The sequence below is a fragment of the Pinus tabuliformis genome, chromosome 5_1, assembly GCF_031772625.1.
Source record: "Pinus tabuliformis cultivar Carrire ecotype Pingquan chromosome 5_1, CPIR1, whole genome shotgun sequence".
Taxonomy (NCBI): Eukaryota; Viridiplantae; Streptophyta; class Pinopsida; order Pinales; family Pinaceae; genus Pinus; species Pinus tabuliformis.
In genome coordinates, this window is record NC_142305.1 from 934,761,070 (window position 1) to 934,778,202 (window position 17,133).

The following is a 17,133-nucleotide window of genomic DNA, read 5'->3' on the forward strand; positions in this document are numbered from 1 at the left end:
ATTGGGCATTCAATAATTTGGTGATTATTAATTTGAAGAAGAGGTGGATATTTTTTGAAGGTGGGAACATTCAGGTGATAACGCTCTTGGATCCATGGGAAGGAGATCAGTATATTGAACCGGTTAAAGCTGAGCTGAGTAGGGAAGAGCTAGAGAATATCTACAATGTGGCATGCTAGAGAGAGGATTATGTGAACCCTACCATGGATGGAATGTTGAGTTGGCGTAGCATTAGGTCACGTGTCTGTGCTTCAAAAGAAGTGTTGGAAAACTGACAAAATAGATTGCATGAGGTCAACACTCGGAGGTGCACATACATTACCAAAGTAGTGCACTGGATAGGGATCGAGGTACATAATCTACCTCACTTTTATGGACTGTCTGAGGTGACTATTTTTTTGCATGAGTTTGAGGATCAAATACCTAAGAACATGAGGATGCCCATGCTAGATATTGCGTTGTGTGCAACCCCAGCCCGATGGTGGATTGTGCACAAGGACCAAATCATGGGATGGAAAGAGTGCAAAGAATTAATGTGCATCAAATTCCAGACTAGTTTTGGGGTACCGTGGCATGAAGTGCCAAAGGATGCACTTAAAATGGTGTCCCACAGCGTGGATGATAGAGTTTGTGCTGCAATAGGAGTGGGTACATCAGTTCCACATATGCTATACAACATTCCTGCAAATTGGTATGTTGAGCTAGAGGTGAATGGAGGAATGAGGGACTGGAATGAGATGTCACAGAGCTTTAACCCTACCTTTAGTTTTGAGGTGGAAGAAACAACACTCGGTGAGGCATTAAAAGTGTTGTGACAAAAAAATTTCACCATGGGAGAACTGACAATGCTAGAAAGCATACCGTTGTGTCCTACACACAAGCATTCACAACATATATGAGAGTTTCTAGAGTGTTATAATACAACAGAACAAGGTGAAGACAAGGATTATCCCATGAATATACAAATTCCATGGGTTGAAGTGGAGAGTGTAGTAGGTGGACCAAAGTTACAATCCACAGAGTATGCACAACCTATCAAAACCCGAAAAGTAAACATTGGGACAAAGGAGAGTCCCAAGATGATTTTAATAGGGAATTATTGGGATGATGAAATGATAAAGAAGGTTGTAGAATTGTTGCATGAGTACTAGGAATTGTTCCCTAACACCTTCGAGGAAATGAAAAGGATTGTCGGGGAATTGGGCAAGATGCAGATTCCGTTGAAGCCCTACGCCAAGCCTGTGAAGCAATGACCTTGTCAGATGAATATAATCTACAAGGACAAGGTCAAGCATGAGTTGGATAAGATGCTTCAAGTGAGATTTATCGAACCTATGGAGAGTTCGAGCAGATAAGTTCGATGGTGGTCTAGTATGAGATGACACGGGAAAGCAGAAATTGCTTAAACTTTTGGGAAGTAAGTGGTGCAGGCATAAAGTGATGAAGTGATATATATTCATGTGTACATAAATAAAGTGTGGTTCTTATATATTAATTTAAGTCTTTGTTGGATGCTAGAGGTAAAAATTAACAATAGTGGTTGAATATGTTGGTTAGATGATATAGAATAAAATTCCACCGCGTGTTGAAGTGGACTAGCGTGTGTCAGAGGGAGTTCTGTGTAAGGATGGTGCAAGATTAGACAACATGTAGTGTTGGGGGCAGTCCAATCAGAGGAAAATTGTGAAAATATTGAATGGTCTAGCGAGACTTAATGTTTTAACCTTGGATGCCTTATCGATGGCGTACGGTAGACTAATTCAGTTGAAGTAACAATTAGAGTAGTAGTCAGAAATGTGATAGGAGCCGCATGAGAAGATACTAAAATAACCATCCTTGGTATGGAAATGACGACTAAAAATAAAAGAAAGTAGCTGAGACTATCACCGAATTAGATTTTTACAACAGGAAAAAGCATACAAACGATCAATTCAATCCATTAGGTATTGGGACAACACGATCATAAGATGATAACACTGAGGTGGACAGAATAAAGGGGGGTAGGAACTAGTATGAATGTGGGAGATGGCACAGGTATGCCATCCTTTTAAATTGAACTAGAGAGAATTCCTCTTACATCCCATATAGAGGTGTAGTGATCGAAATCTACAAGTAATGATGGAGAAGCTAGTGCAATGATCATTGAAGAGGAGGAGTGAAGGATATGAGTAATATAAAACATTACCCAAGGAATCAATGTTAGTAGAAGAATCAATATAAGAGGTCACACAACTTAGGAGAGTACATAGGAGTAGAGTAGTCCATGCGTGAAGAAGAAGAGCAACACACGAATATGTGAGGAACGGTTGTTGCTATGATGACAACAAAGAGAGAAGTTGAAGGAATGAGAATAACAGAGGACATGCAAAGAGGAGGTGTTCATGGTGCTTGTCGTGGTAAGATGAAGCATCGTGGAGGAGTAGACTACATAGAAAGAGCCAAATATGGCTAAAAGATGATAAGGAGATTCGTTTAGGGGTTGAAGCCTGGTTGTGCCAAGTGGGTTGGGCAAGAGAGGGCCCGTTACGCTCATAAGGATGGTTTACATGGTAGGTTATAACTACACTAGTTAGTTCAATCTGACACAGGTTTTGGGAGGGCCCTGTGAGTATATTTGGCAGGTCTGCGCCTGGGCAGCCCCTGCCAGAGTGGCTGTGACAATGGAACAAGGTTTCATCCTCATGTATATAGGGATGGCATGAGGAGTCTTGGAGAAGAATCCCTACCTTGGCGGGTATACAGGGCCAAGACTGTTACGAGGGTGTGTAAGTGGCCATCTAAGTGAGGATGCACTGCTCTTTACACTAACCCTTGGGGTTCCATAAAGAAGGCAAGAAAGTTGAAGTCTTGCCAATACCCATGAAGGAAAGGTGATGGTACAACAGAACGAAGAAGGCAAAGGTCAGGAATAGACATAGAACTTGGTCTTGGAGCAACAATGGTACCTTGAGCTCTTTGTCTGTGAGAGCCACTGCGGAGATGGAGCGAGACACTCGCCTCTTATTTGGTATCAGAGTTCCAAGATAACCAAACCACCTAACTGCCTTTGCAAACTGCTATACCAAGAGCAGAAAAACAACCTTAGTGAAAAGAAAGGACCCCGAACCCATGGTGATAAGAGAAGGATTGAGTGGCTCAAGATGAGCCTCAATTTTGTTTTGGGGCCCTGTTGGAGGTTGGATTTTTTTTTTGAAATTTTGTGTTAAGTGCTATTAAGGTGACAACATAGAGGATAGATTGGCATGTGATAGAAGCAGTCGATGCAAAATAATGAGAGTTTGTGCAAAAGGAAGATATGCGACGTAGGTGCACGAAGTAGACGACGTTGTCCATAGAGCAGGGACACGTGCAGATAGATCAGTTGGTGGTGAAGGAAGAGAGGGCAACCATGACAAGAGATATTAAAGATATTTGCAGGAGGAAGAAAGTCAGAAAAGTGGGATGAGCGAGCATGAGATATTTCCAACAGATGGTTATGAGGCATGTGACAACTAGAGAAAGGATGTCATAGAATATCCTAACGATTAGGTAGCAGGGAGGACAGCTGGAAGAGTGGAGAAGTTGGCCGAAGGAGATCAAGAAGCTACTAGGAACCAAAATAGGGACGTGTTCAAGATAGACTGAGGGTTGGACAATCAGACTGTGATCGTCGAAGACTAAAGGATTGTTGAAAATGTGTCTTGTTATTATTTGTAGATGCCCTACAACATAAAGTATAAAGGAAATTATCTATAGGGTCTGTATGGTTTTGTATTGTATTTTTGGTCGAGCGAGTAATGAAGGCTGGTGAGCCGAGTTATACAAGGTCCATATTGTAGTGCCTCGTGCCTTTGTTATTTTATGATGAAGTAATAGAAATAAATATGGGATGCCTCTTTCATACTAATGGATGTATGTGTATCTTTCTGTTGTTATGTTTAGCTTTCATATCATTTGTTTATTGATCCTTTACTGAACTAAATATCTTTGAATGTCTCAAATGGCCGAGAAAATCGATGGCTTAATATGTTAAAGCATTCCAGTGGTGAATGATGTCTCGTTCTTCTGAAGTTGACAAGAGTGATGATAGGAATAAGGTATGTCTGTCGTAGTCTTAGTGCTGATTGTGACTTGCGCACTAACTAGTGAGCGCAAGAGCCAGTGAAGGCTTTCACAGTGTGTAGTCTCAGGATTACTGTTATTTGTCTGTTTGATAAGCGCCTAAGTATTGTGTTGTAAGTCTAGGTTCTAGTGTTTCAGGGTTCCAACAATCCCATCTGATTGCCGAAACTTGGTTCCAATAGTCCCCCATTAGCATCTCGAGTGAGAGTTCATCCACTCTATGGGTGATGCCGAAAGGGCCGATGCTCAGCGGGTTCGTTGGCCAACTGCGTAGTAAATCTCGGATCTAATAGAATCTTGCACTAATATTAATAGCGGACTTTCACATTTTTTTTTAAGTTAATAATGAAGGGTACCAAGTAAAACTAATATAGAAGGCACATTTGATAGAGTTGTAAACCCATATTAATCTATAAATAGAAAGTTATTTAATGACGGTGGCATGTGGTGATGTTTTCTGTCGCATTAGGGCCATGTTATATGGTCATTATGGAAATAACATATGTCACCATTTTTCTGAATTAACTAAAGTCATGATTTTTTCTTTGAAAAGAAAGAAACGATATGTTACTTTTCTCTTTGAGGGCAACCCCTTGGAGGTTATAGATGCATACAAGTATCTAGGAATTGATTTCCATTATAGGCTCAACTGGGATACATGTAGATCAACGAGAATCCAAGGGGAGTGGAAATCTTCATACCTTCTTCAGAACAAGTGTAGACAAGCATAACTATGGGATTGGAAGACTAAGAAAACCCTCTTTGGATTATTAGTGGTGCCAGTTATCCTTTATGGTTGTGAAATATGGGGGAGAAACATGTCAAGCCACAAATAGCAACAAATAGAAAGAATTCAAAAGCATCTAATCACAAGTACCTTTAGAGTAAAATCAACAGTCCCATATGATATTCTTTTAGTTGAGGCTTATATGTTTCCAATTGAGGCATCAATGACCATTGATTTGTTAAGTTACCTAAAGAAGGTTGAAAATATGGATAAGCATCGATGGCTCAAATTGGTTGTTGAAGAAGAGCTAAATCGTCATAAAAAGACATGGATGAAGCAAAATAGAAAGTGGTTGGGAAAATGGGACATAAATTTGCATGACTATCCTCATGGTAAGAGGAGATAAAAAAGCGCATGTTAGAAAAATTTAGGACTACCATGTGGACAAAACAAGTAGGAAAAAAAACCATATTATGTCAAAGAATTTAAGCCCGCATGGAAGCATGATGATAAAGAGTATTTGAGTTACTCAATCAAGGGAAAAGCTAAAATTTTAATTGCACAATTGAGGACTCGCTGACATCATCTAAGATGTGAAATTGGTAGATGGGTGATCTCTAAAAAAGATTGGGAAGAACAAACTTTCATTTTTTGCAGCAGAGGGGTGGTAGAAAGATAATGGTATTTTATCAAAGAATGTGCAATGTGTGAAGTTATTCATCATCAGTTTGATAACAATCTAAAGGTGAACAATCTCAGTGAGCTTTTAGAGGAGGAAATACTTCACAAAATAGTGAATTTCTTACTCCAAATCCATAATAGCATAATCAACATGGAAAAGAATCTGAATATGGTTTAAGTTGTTAGTTGTTTAGACCACGAGGTTTCATGGATGTCATTTAATACCATTCATTCATTCATTCTGAATTGACTCAAAACTATCCCTGCCTAGCACGAGAAGTTTCCCCACGTGGCACAACATGTTGGCCCTTAAAACGAGTGCTTCTCCAATGTATTGGCCACCATGACAATGGAAGTTTCAGCTGGCATAAAAGCTACTCTTTGCAATGAGTGTTGTTACAGTGTATTGGCTATTACGCTGATGGATGTTTATAATGTATTGGCTGCTACAACAATTGAGATTTACAACAAGTGCTTATAGATTGTATCGGTTCATATGATAATATAGGCTTACAACTCCATCATTATATTATTTATTCTTGAAACCCTCGATCTCGCAGCAGGAAGGCCTGACCCTCTTTCATGCTCTAGAGTGTTTAGAAAATAGAAGGAGAAACATGAGTGATTACAAGGAGATCACTGACTATGACTACAACGTTGGGATGAAATGAATTCTCTATATTCTTGTCGAATAAAGGCATGGGTGTAAATAGGTGTATAAATATTTTTGCTTCCTAAGATCCAAAGAGTGCATTGTTTATTAAGATAATTATACATCATGCTCTCACAAGCTTGTGTATGATGGTTCGAACAACGAAGAACCAATGGACTTACTTTTACAGGAATGAAGGATGCTAAGCAATGGACAGGTCACAGGTTGGGAGGTAAGCTTAACACCAAGGTTAGGTTATGATTTGAGTGAAGCATGTTTTCTCACACATACACGAGAGCTCTACACTAAACATAATTTAAACTTGGAACTATTTGCATAGTCACAACCAGTCTCAATCATGATTTAATTTTGTGATATTGCATACACTTCCAATCCTAATTAGATAAATCAAAGAGCTTGTTTGAGCCTCTTTACATTTACAATTGTTAAGTATACCAAACCTAGATATACAAGCATTTTCTTCCCAACTAATTTATGTGTGTGAATTCTTTGGCAAATTCTCAATAAGTTCCTTTATAGTCTTACACAAATTAACTCTAATAGAATGATAGTGCCTTTAACTACATTCTCAATCCTTTATTTGCAAATAATCCTCCAAAGTAATTTCTCTTTCAGAATTTATTGAATGTGTTCATGTTGAATATTTTGAAATTGCTGCAAAATTTGAAGAAAGAATATTCACCATGAATATTTTGAGGGATTTAAAGTTCCAAAGTCAAAAATACCATAATTGTGAAAAATTATGTATAGAGGTTGTGAATCTGAATTTTTTGAAAAGAAATTGTCAAAAAGTATTGATTTAGGAAGGGAAAATATGATAAAAATACATTAATTACAACCAAAAGTGAAGAAGAAATTGGTTTATAGAAGATGACTACTATTGTTGAAGGAATGCAGAGCACGAGCCAAAGCTTCTACAATGAATACTAGTCTTTTCTCTTATTTAGAGCTAGGTAAATTTGTTTTCTTTTCACATATGAATTTTATTACAATTTGTGATGATACTTACCAAAGAAAGAAATTTTCTTATTTGTTCATAAATGATATTCTTTTGACAGTGCACAAAGAAGTTTGCAAAAAGAAAAGAAATATTCCAAGTAATAAAATTGATTTGACTCACCTACAAAGGATATCAAATTGATATGTTAAAATTTGCCATGTGGGCACTATTTTATATATGATAAAAAAAAATGGAGCTACAATGGGAAAGTGCATGCAAGCTCTTTTCTGAAGCTAGCTAAACTATACTTCTTGCAACCTGCACAATTTTTTTTTGACAAAACCACATGTACGAACTCCAAGTATGCCATTCAAGCAACCACAACATTTTCATTATTTTTTATATGGTAAGGTCTATCATGTATAAACATAAGCTAAAACTAGTTTAAATGGTAAGACAAGAATGTTTGTGCCATCTTTATAGCCTCACAAATATCTTTTGCGTTTAATGTTTCTCTCAAGGTAGTTGTATATGATGCCAGAGCATTTGAAACAATCATATTGAAACAAGTTTATGAAGGATAAATTATTTCACATTCAATAGAAGTAGCCTCTTCCAAACAATTACCAGGAGAGGAAGAAATAAAAACTGCAAAACAAACATGCAATGTGTTTGTTACATTTTGAACACTAAAGGTAGCTACTCGAAAGCTACCAAAATGAACAAGCACTTCTAAGAAAATTTCAAGTTGGTAATTTATCAATTTAGAATAGTGAAGAGGGTAAGGAATTTGAAGGAAGCTCAGTAGGAGATACCTCTGCATTCGACACTTCCCTATCAATAGTTGCAGGCACATCGCAAGAAGCAGAGGGAATTTGTTAGCACGTAGTAGGAATACTATGAGACTCATCATATATTGGGCATACACACGAGAACAAATGGATATCTGAACAGGTGAAGGATTACATATGTAATTGTTCTTTACCTGCAAATTACATCCTTAGTGCTCAAAGCAGTATTGATGGTAGTGGCATTGTTATAGGGTCAATCCATGGATTATTTGGCAACAAACTACATCACTATATCTATTATTTTCATGTCAATCATCTCGTCGATCAAAGAATCAATATATAGGGGTAGTTGGAGTAGTTGAAGCACTCATTGAAGAATTAGATCCAGTAATTTCACCTTTATATGCAAAAGAAGCAAACTTGCACTCTAGAGAATCAAATCCAATAGTTTCATCTTTATATGCATATGGAGTAGACTTGCATCATAAAGCACTAGCGAAGAGAGCACATATGAGCATATCCTTTGTAATAAGGCAATTGGGAGGTTACAAGGCAATGAGAAGGTGGCGAGTGGCAAATTTCTTGTGTTATTATTTCTGGATTTGTAGGTGGGCATGAAAATAGCCACACCATATCATCGAATATAGTGACAAGCCATCATCTGCCGTGTTAATTTTCCATTGCAAATCAATCATGATAATGATGATAGGCAGTGTGAGGGTCTGTATAACAACCAATAATGTAATTTATTTTTTATATTTTAAAATCATTTTCTAATGTCTAACAAATACTGGAATTAAATCCCTCTCCACTAGGGGCATTATGTCACATCAGTATTCAGTGAGCCAATGGAAAATTAAAATTAAGAATTAAAAAAATAGAAATATAGTTTTTAATTATATGGAAAAATGAAATTAATAAACATTTTGTGAGAATCGTGGTTAAATTTATGAAAATTTCATAAACTAATACATAACTAAGTGTGTTTGACCTTGATGTGAAAGCTATAGTCCTTGCTGAGGCAGGGCCTAATAAAATAAAATTGAAGGATTAATCTTTAATTCCATAAACACCTTTCTAATAGGCTCTTCCAATGCAAGAAAATGAACCCCTAACAAAATCCAAGTAATGGCATCTTGAATTAGCCAATTTTAGCAATTACATGATTCCATACCATCGTCACCAACACATGAGCATTTCTTTAATCTTGAGATTGTTGATATGTTGTACTACATTTGCCAACATCCTTATGATAGTTAAACAAAACAATAATGTGTAAGATCATGCATTAGTCTACCCTCCTTTAGCCTCCAATAATGTTTTGCTTTAAATTTGTCTCCACTTCAAAACTCAAATAGTAAGGTTGTAATGCACTCTTAACCAAATCAACTATACCTTATAAAATTATTGTATTATATGCATTATCTCCTAGACTCCTTCACTTTTCCTAGTATGTTTCTCAAGTGGTTCACCATTTCTTAAAGATATTTTGGTGAATTATGAAATGCTTACTTGGCAAACCATATCATTACGTTGTGTTCGTTATTCTCCTCCTCCCTTATATGGAATAATATAACATTTATTCCATCTTTATTAAATTGACATGTATTATTTCAAAACCATTAGAATAAATATCCATGGTATTACTAAAAGGCCATGCAAGCTTTTATTAGTAGAACATCACATAAAAGGTGATGAGAATTGGGTTGGTTATAGATCATAATTATATTCTTGGTTTAAAGTCTTGTTTTTAGTCGCGTTTAGAACCCATTTCCTAATTGGTGGTGTAGGGGTTCCCCTCCTACTATTGTTGCTTGGGGTCCATGGGGGTGGCAAAAAGTGTTTGGAGCCCCCAATAGGGGATAAAGGCTAACAACCACAAAGCAAAATTTTTGGAAAAATTGCATTATAAAATTTTGTAATCCCATAGTCAATCTTGACTATTCATCATCAGGTCAATGATCTGGTGGTAGAGGTTATGTTAGGGATTTTTTTCCCTAAAAGGCAACCCCATTTTTATGAAGGAATTGTATTGTGGTAGTTATTGAGAGAGCATTGTAATTAAGATTGAGGCGACTATGAGAGAGAGAAGGGGAGATTGTAGTGGATGTGCTATAGGTTGTGTCCCTTCATTTTGCTGGATGGAATAAAAAGAAGGACTGACTATTCTTTGTGGATGGCTATTTCTATGTGGATGTAACATAAATTAGGTGAACCACATATATTGGTCTCTCCTTTCTATTATTTCATTCTATGTTTTATTTCTTCATTCATTTTGATTTCAATTCTCTAATATTTTATTCCTACACATTGTTCTAAAAAAATGAGTTGACATGTCTTTTGAAATTAATCTACCTTATAGGTATGAAGAAGATGGGCACATTTCAAATTTAATATATGCACAAATTAGATAGAAAATTAAGTTTTTGAGTCCAAAGGGTTAGTTCAACTAGTCATTGTGAATGTTCCTAGGAATTTGGCTAACAACACCCCCCCCACCCCCCCCACGACATGGGTTTAGCGGTACCGCCACCGAAGAGAAATGCTTGGAAAAATTGCCTTATAAAATATTATAATTTCATAGTCAATATGGACCATTCATCATTAGGTCATAGATCTTACGGTAGAAGTTATGTTAGGGTTTTTTGTCATAGAAGGAAACCGTCATTTTATGAGGGAATTGTATTGTGGCTATATTATTTTATTGAGGGAGCATTATAACTAAGAGTGGCAATACTGTGAGATAGAGAAGAGGAGTTTGTAGCGGATGTGCTATAAGTTGTATTTCTTCATTTTGTTGGATGAAATAAAAGGGAGGACTAATTGTTTCTCCGTGAACATAACTCAAATCGGGAGAACCATGTATATTATGTCTTCTTTGATTTATTGTTTCATTCTATGTTTTATTTCCACAATTATGCTACCTTATATGTATGAAGAAGAGGGGTATATTTCAAATTCAATGCATGCACACCTTCATATAAATTAAGTTTTTGAGTTCAAAGGCTTAGTTCAACTGGTCGTTGTCAATGTTGTTGGGAATTTGGCGCAGTTCAAATCTCCTTAGTTAGGCACACTAGTCTAGGTCAACAACTGTAGTAGGGATATCATCCATGAATGTGGGGATTCAGGCTATTTCATAGTTTATCTATTTCTATAACCCATTATTAACTGTTAGTTTCATTTACAAACTAAACAATGGTTGATTGTATACTTCATTTCTATTGATTTATCATTTTAATCAAGAAAACACAATCCACTAAATTCCATCTTGATTATCCATGAATGCTTCTATAATGATATTCAAATTTTAAAATATTTGTTATTTACAAGAAAATGCTAAAGTTTTTTTGGTTGATCAATTAAATACATAACGAGCTACATATCATTGTCGTCTAAGTCATTCCTTTAAGTATACAAATACACAAAGAATCTCTCCCATGATGGTATATTAAATAACATCATTATATTACTCCAACTAAGCATCATGCACCATCAATCCTTCAATGTTTTTCAAATTTTACATAAATGAAACAAAGAATGAAATATTATATTCAATAAATATATCCTTTATCTATCTATCTATCTATCTATCTCTCTCTCTCTCTATATATATATATAATTTTTTTTTTCAACTGTGGTTCACAATCACTAAGTGGTCGCTACATCCACGGATAATAATCCGGGCAGATCCACTTGAAGGGATCTACTTGTTGGCTTATCTGGTTGGGCTTAACCCTAAGGGCATTAGGGAGATTTGACCTCATGACCTCCCAATTAGCAAGGTACTTAGCAACGAGAACTCAACCAATTGAGCTATCCCTTGGGGCTATATATATATACAGTGTTTGTTTATGTTTTCATTTTTATTAAACTAAAATAATAAGTTTCTAAGGAAAAAAAATCGGCAATAATCACATCACGAAACATTTATCGATACATTTTGAACCAACCAGTGCGGTCCTTCATCATGACAATATGAATAATCAGATCACGACAATGAGTTAAATAAAAAGACAAAACAATCCAATAGCTATAAAGAAATGACTACTTTTGCCTGGGTCAAAAAATAGGTGAAGGATTAATTTAAATAATTAAGACAAATATATAACATCAATATTAATATTAGTTTTCACATAGATATGAAATAACCTAGATTAAGACGATTAATATTCTATTATAATTTAAACAAATATATATATATATATATATTTCATAAATTTGGAAATACTCTTGACTTGACTAAAAATTAGGAGAAAATTAGTTTTCTTATATATATATATATGATATATTATTATGCACTCTATAAAATGAGGTCTAGGATGCATTATTAAACTAATGGGAAATATTATTTTTATTAAAATAAATTATAAAATACCAAAGTCAAAGGATAAATATAAAAATAAATTAATATCTATAACAAAAAGTATAATATGTATATATATAATATAAAAAGGAAAGTCAACTAAAGGAATAAAATACATTGACAAAAGAATAAAGAGGAACTAATCAACTCAAGGGGGAGAAATCATAATATATCAAAATCAAGGAAATAAAAAAGGGGAAAATCAAAGAAAAAGGGAAAATCAATGAAAACGACCCAACCATTAGATCAAGAAGAAAAAAGCTAAGAGGAAATGGCAAGGATCCAACAACTACTAATTTTCCATATGTCATCCTTGTTTAGATTGTTTGGCCTCCTTTCATGTTCAATGGCTTCCCTTAAATTACGGTGATGAAAATGAGAAATCTTCACAATAACCTTAGCCTCCTCAATGCATATATGATGCTTTGTCTTCTCAACATGTTCAACCAAAGCTGAAGAGCGGGTCCTCCCATGCTTGATGTCGTCAGTGTGCTCCTTAATCCTCTAATTTATAGATTGTCCAGCTTCACCAATGTATGAGGTTCCACAAGAACAAGGGATAACATAAACACTTTTCATATCCTTGGGGTCCACTGGTTCTTTAACATATTTTAAGGAAGTTCGAATGGTGCTGAGGGGTCTAAAGGTTGAGGGAACATTATGCTTCCTCAGGATTCTCACAATCTTCTCCATGGTCCCTTGATTGATAGAGAGATGCACCCTATAAATACGATCATTGGGGTCTTTCTTTACCTTAGGGCCTTTGCTAGCTTTGAGGAAAGTTTTATGACCTTGTTGCTTACTATAACCATTATTAACGAAAATATTAAGGAGATGGGTCTTCTCTTTACTTGTTAGGATGCCTTTGTATGGTGAGTTATAACCACCATGTCAACACTTAATCGTCATGGTTGTACTTACTAACAACCTTGCATTGATAATGACACAAACTAATGGTGCCCATGACATTGCCATGCCATACACCTTCCCCTCTACCATGCAATGCCATCCTTCGCCACCTCTATTGGGTTGTTTTAATCTCATCCACCATTGCCACCACTACAACTTGACCTCTACCATCCCCAACTCTAGGACTGGTATGCATACGAGGGATATTTGTATATATACTTATATAAATACCACCCTCGTGGTATATATACCCAAGATAAATAAATATATGTGTGTGTGTGTGTGTGTGCGTGCGCGTGCGCCATGAGGGTGGTATTAATATACAATGAAAATATTTATCTTTGGTATATATACCACGAGGGCAATATTTGTATAAATATATATAAAAATATCTCTAATATGCATACCAATCCTAGATAAATATTGTTATCGTATACATATATATACTATAAATATCACCGTTATATATATATATATATATATATATATATATATATATATATATATATATATAGATATATATATATGTATGCGCCATGAGGGTGATATTTATAGTTAAAATATATACAATGACAATATTTATCTTTGGTATATATACCACATGGGTGGTATTTATATAAATATATATACAAATATCCTTACTATGCATACCAATTCTAGAGCTGGGGATGGTAGAGGTCAAGCTATAGTGGTGACAATGGTATATGAGATTAAAACAAACCAATAAAGCTGGGTATATATATATATATATATCTTTGTTTATGTTGTCCTTTTTATTAAATTAAAATAATAAGAAAAACAATATTGTTATTTACTTGTTAGGATGCCTTTGTATGGTGAATTATAAGCACCATGCCAACACTTAATCATTATGGTTGTACTTTTAACAACCTTGTATTGAAAATGACACAAACTAATGGTGCCCATGCCATTGCCATGCCATACACCCTGCCCTCTACTATGCCATGCCATTCTTTCCCATCCCTATCGGGTTGTTTTAACCTCATCCATCGTTTCCACCACTACAACTTGACCTATACTATCCCCAACTCTAGGATTGGTATGCATATTAGGGATATATGTAAATATATTTATATAAATACCACCCTTGTGGTATATATAACAAAGATAAATATCTTCATTGTGTATATACCAACTATAAATATAAGCCTCGAGGGTTTGCTCAATTAGTCAAGGTCCTATTGCTAAAGCACCTCACTATTGGGAGGTCACAAGGTCAAATCTCCTTGATTCCCTCAGGGTTAGGCTCTAATTTGTTTGGTCGATGGGATGTGATCCCTTTGGGTGGATCTTCCCAGATTTTCCTCGAAACAAAAAACGCCCTCGTGGCAAATGTACTAGCATCCATAAAGAGAATATATATATATATATATATATATATATATATATATATATGCCAATTTGGGAGTATTGGATGGTAGAGTGCAAAGTTGTCAAGCTTCCCTTGCTCATGAACCTCTAGCATCCCTATACATTGGTATATCTAACAGTGTGGGTAGAACTCAAATCCCTCAAACATGACCTAATCATAGACATCTGACATCCCCTACTCTTAGACTTTTATATATACAAGGGATGTTGATATATATAGTAATATAAATATAAGCATAACATTTATATTGGAATATATACCAATGTCCCTAGAATACATACTAGCCTAGGAGTAGGGGAGGGAAATGACAATGTGGATTGCAAGAAGTGGTGGAGGGTGCATATGCATATGGCATGGTGGTGGTGGTGGCAATGGATTGGCTTAGCGATGAAAGTGGCCTAACCTAGTCGGGATGGCATGACAGAGGGTAGAATGTATGGAATGGGATGCACACCATTGATTTGTCAATTTAGGGTTATCAATAAGGTACAACGATGATGATTGAGTGTTGGCATGGTGGTTATCATTTCCCACCCTTACATCACTTTCTTTCTCACATTTTTTCATTCTCTTCTCTCCATACTTCTTTTAGGATTGTATTATGTTTCCCATATACTTTTCCCAACAATTTTCACCTTCCTCCACTCTCTTATCAAGTTGAGTTTTTGTCTTGTAGGCACATTGGATTGGTTGTGATAGGTACAATTGTGATGTTTTCATATGGTTAAGTCAATTTGCAACATTTATGATCTAGTTCAAGTCTCCTAGGGCTAGCTCTCACCTCTACATGTTTATATGACCATTTTATCTTTGCTCCAGTGGATAAAACACTAGTTGAGTGTCATGAAATACAAAAAGTCAATTATATGTCTATTTTATAACAAGTGACCAATATTATCACATCACTAATCATATTCAATAAGTGATGAATTTAATAATTAAGTTTAATGAAATATTAAATATGATTATATATTAATTTAATGGGTACCCGCCAACTATCACTAATGAGACACATTATTTATCACTTATCAAAAATTGTTTTCTTTTATTAATGACTTCTCACGATTATTTTGTTCATTTGTTTAAAGTTTAATGTCTTAAGTTTTTTTTTTTTTTTAATTGATAATATATTAATTAATTACTTGTTTTAATTTGATATTTTATTATAAGATTGGTTGTTTCATTTCATCTACAAGGAAATATAATTTAAGTTGACAATAATAGGAATGAAAATTATCATAAGATATTATATGAATGTGTTGTCGCTGCTACAAAACCCTCCAAAATTTTGGCCTAAACCCAAATTTTAGAGCCTACTTTGATCTTTTATACTGTCGTCGCAAACATTAAGACATATCGCATGTATTTTCTCTAAGTATTTTGGTCCCATTTGCAAGAAAATCAAAGTGTTGTCTTTTCGTATGTTAAGTGTCACACGATGTACAAAATCTTGTTTTGGTGGTTTCAAGGGGTAATATTTGTGTAAATGAGTTGGTCTTACCATGTAATCATGTGTCACACTCATTTCCAAACTTTTAAGCATTTTCACACAAGTGTCATTGCGGTCGTCGCAAAGTGTATGTTTGGTGTTGCACTTGTCATCGCAAAGTTGTCGCACTAAGGGAAGTTTGTTGTTCATGTGTTCTAGATGATTTATGTTGTGTCATCAAGTTTTCTAAGTGTGTGGTCACAATCAAGTCATGTCTTTGTTCACATCATATTCATGGATCCCACACTTAGTTAAATTCATAAAACTTACTGATCAAGCAACTTAGCCTCATCCAACCCTCTCAAATTGTGCATTGAGCAGTCTCAACCCTCAAGCAACAAACTTGCCTCTTGGCATTGCACAATGCACAGTTCATGCCTCCCAGGACTGCGCATTGCACAGTCTCAGTTCTTAGGTCTGGGCGCTAAGCTCAAAAAATGTGCAATCTTTCCCTCCATCCGGTCCTGAATTGCACATTGCACAGTCTCAGTCCTCAAGCCCAATCCTTGAGCTCTTGAACTGCACAATTGCGTTGTCACTTGGCCTCCTTGTCCTTCTAGCATTGTGTAGTGGGAAAATTAAGTCATCAAGCGCTCAACCTGGCTCCTTGAGCTCCCTAACTACGCAATCATCATGCTCAGTCCAGCCTTAACTGCGCATTGCACAATCTCAAGGCTCAAACCTAACCATTGAACGCATGAGTTGTTAAATTTCGCAATCACTGAGCCTCTCCCTCAGCTTGCCAGCCCGTTCCGGCTCAATTAGTGGATCATCATGCAACATCTTAGACTAGGGGTTTATCGGATTGGTGTTGTCTTGTCATGAGTTAATTGTAGATGCAGGAACTCTATCACACTATGACAAGATGATGAAAAAGGATATGGAGAAGGAGAACATGCTAGAAGACACCTCTGTAGCTGGAGATGCAAGTTAATCAATCAGGAAAATGAAAAGGGACATCAGTTTATGACCACAACTCAAGACTGGATAACACTAAAGACTCCTCATCCCTAAGCCATTTGGAGGTGGATAAAAGATCATTCTAAAAAGGCACATAGCAAGA

At 35.8% G+C, this 17,133-nt stretch overlaps 1 pseudogene; it reads left to right on the plus strand.

Moving 5' to 3' along the window:
- The first annotated feature begins 431 nt into the window (after nucleotides 1-431).
- Nucleotides 432-17,133, plus strand: part of LOC149167848 (peroxisomal (S)-2-hydroxyacid oxidase GLO3-like) — a 31,280-nt pseudogene continuing 14,578 nt past the window's right edge.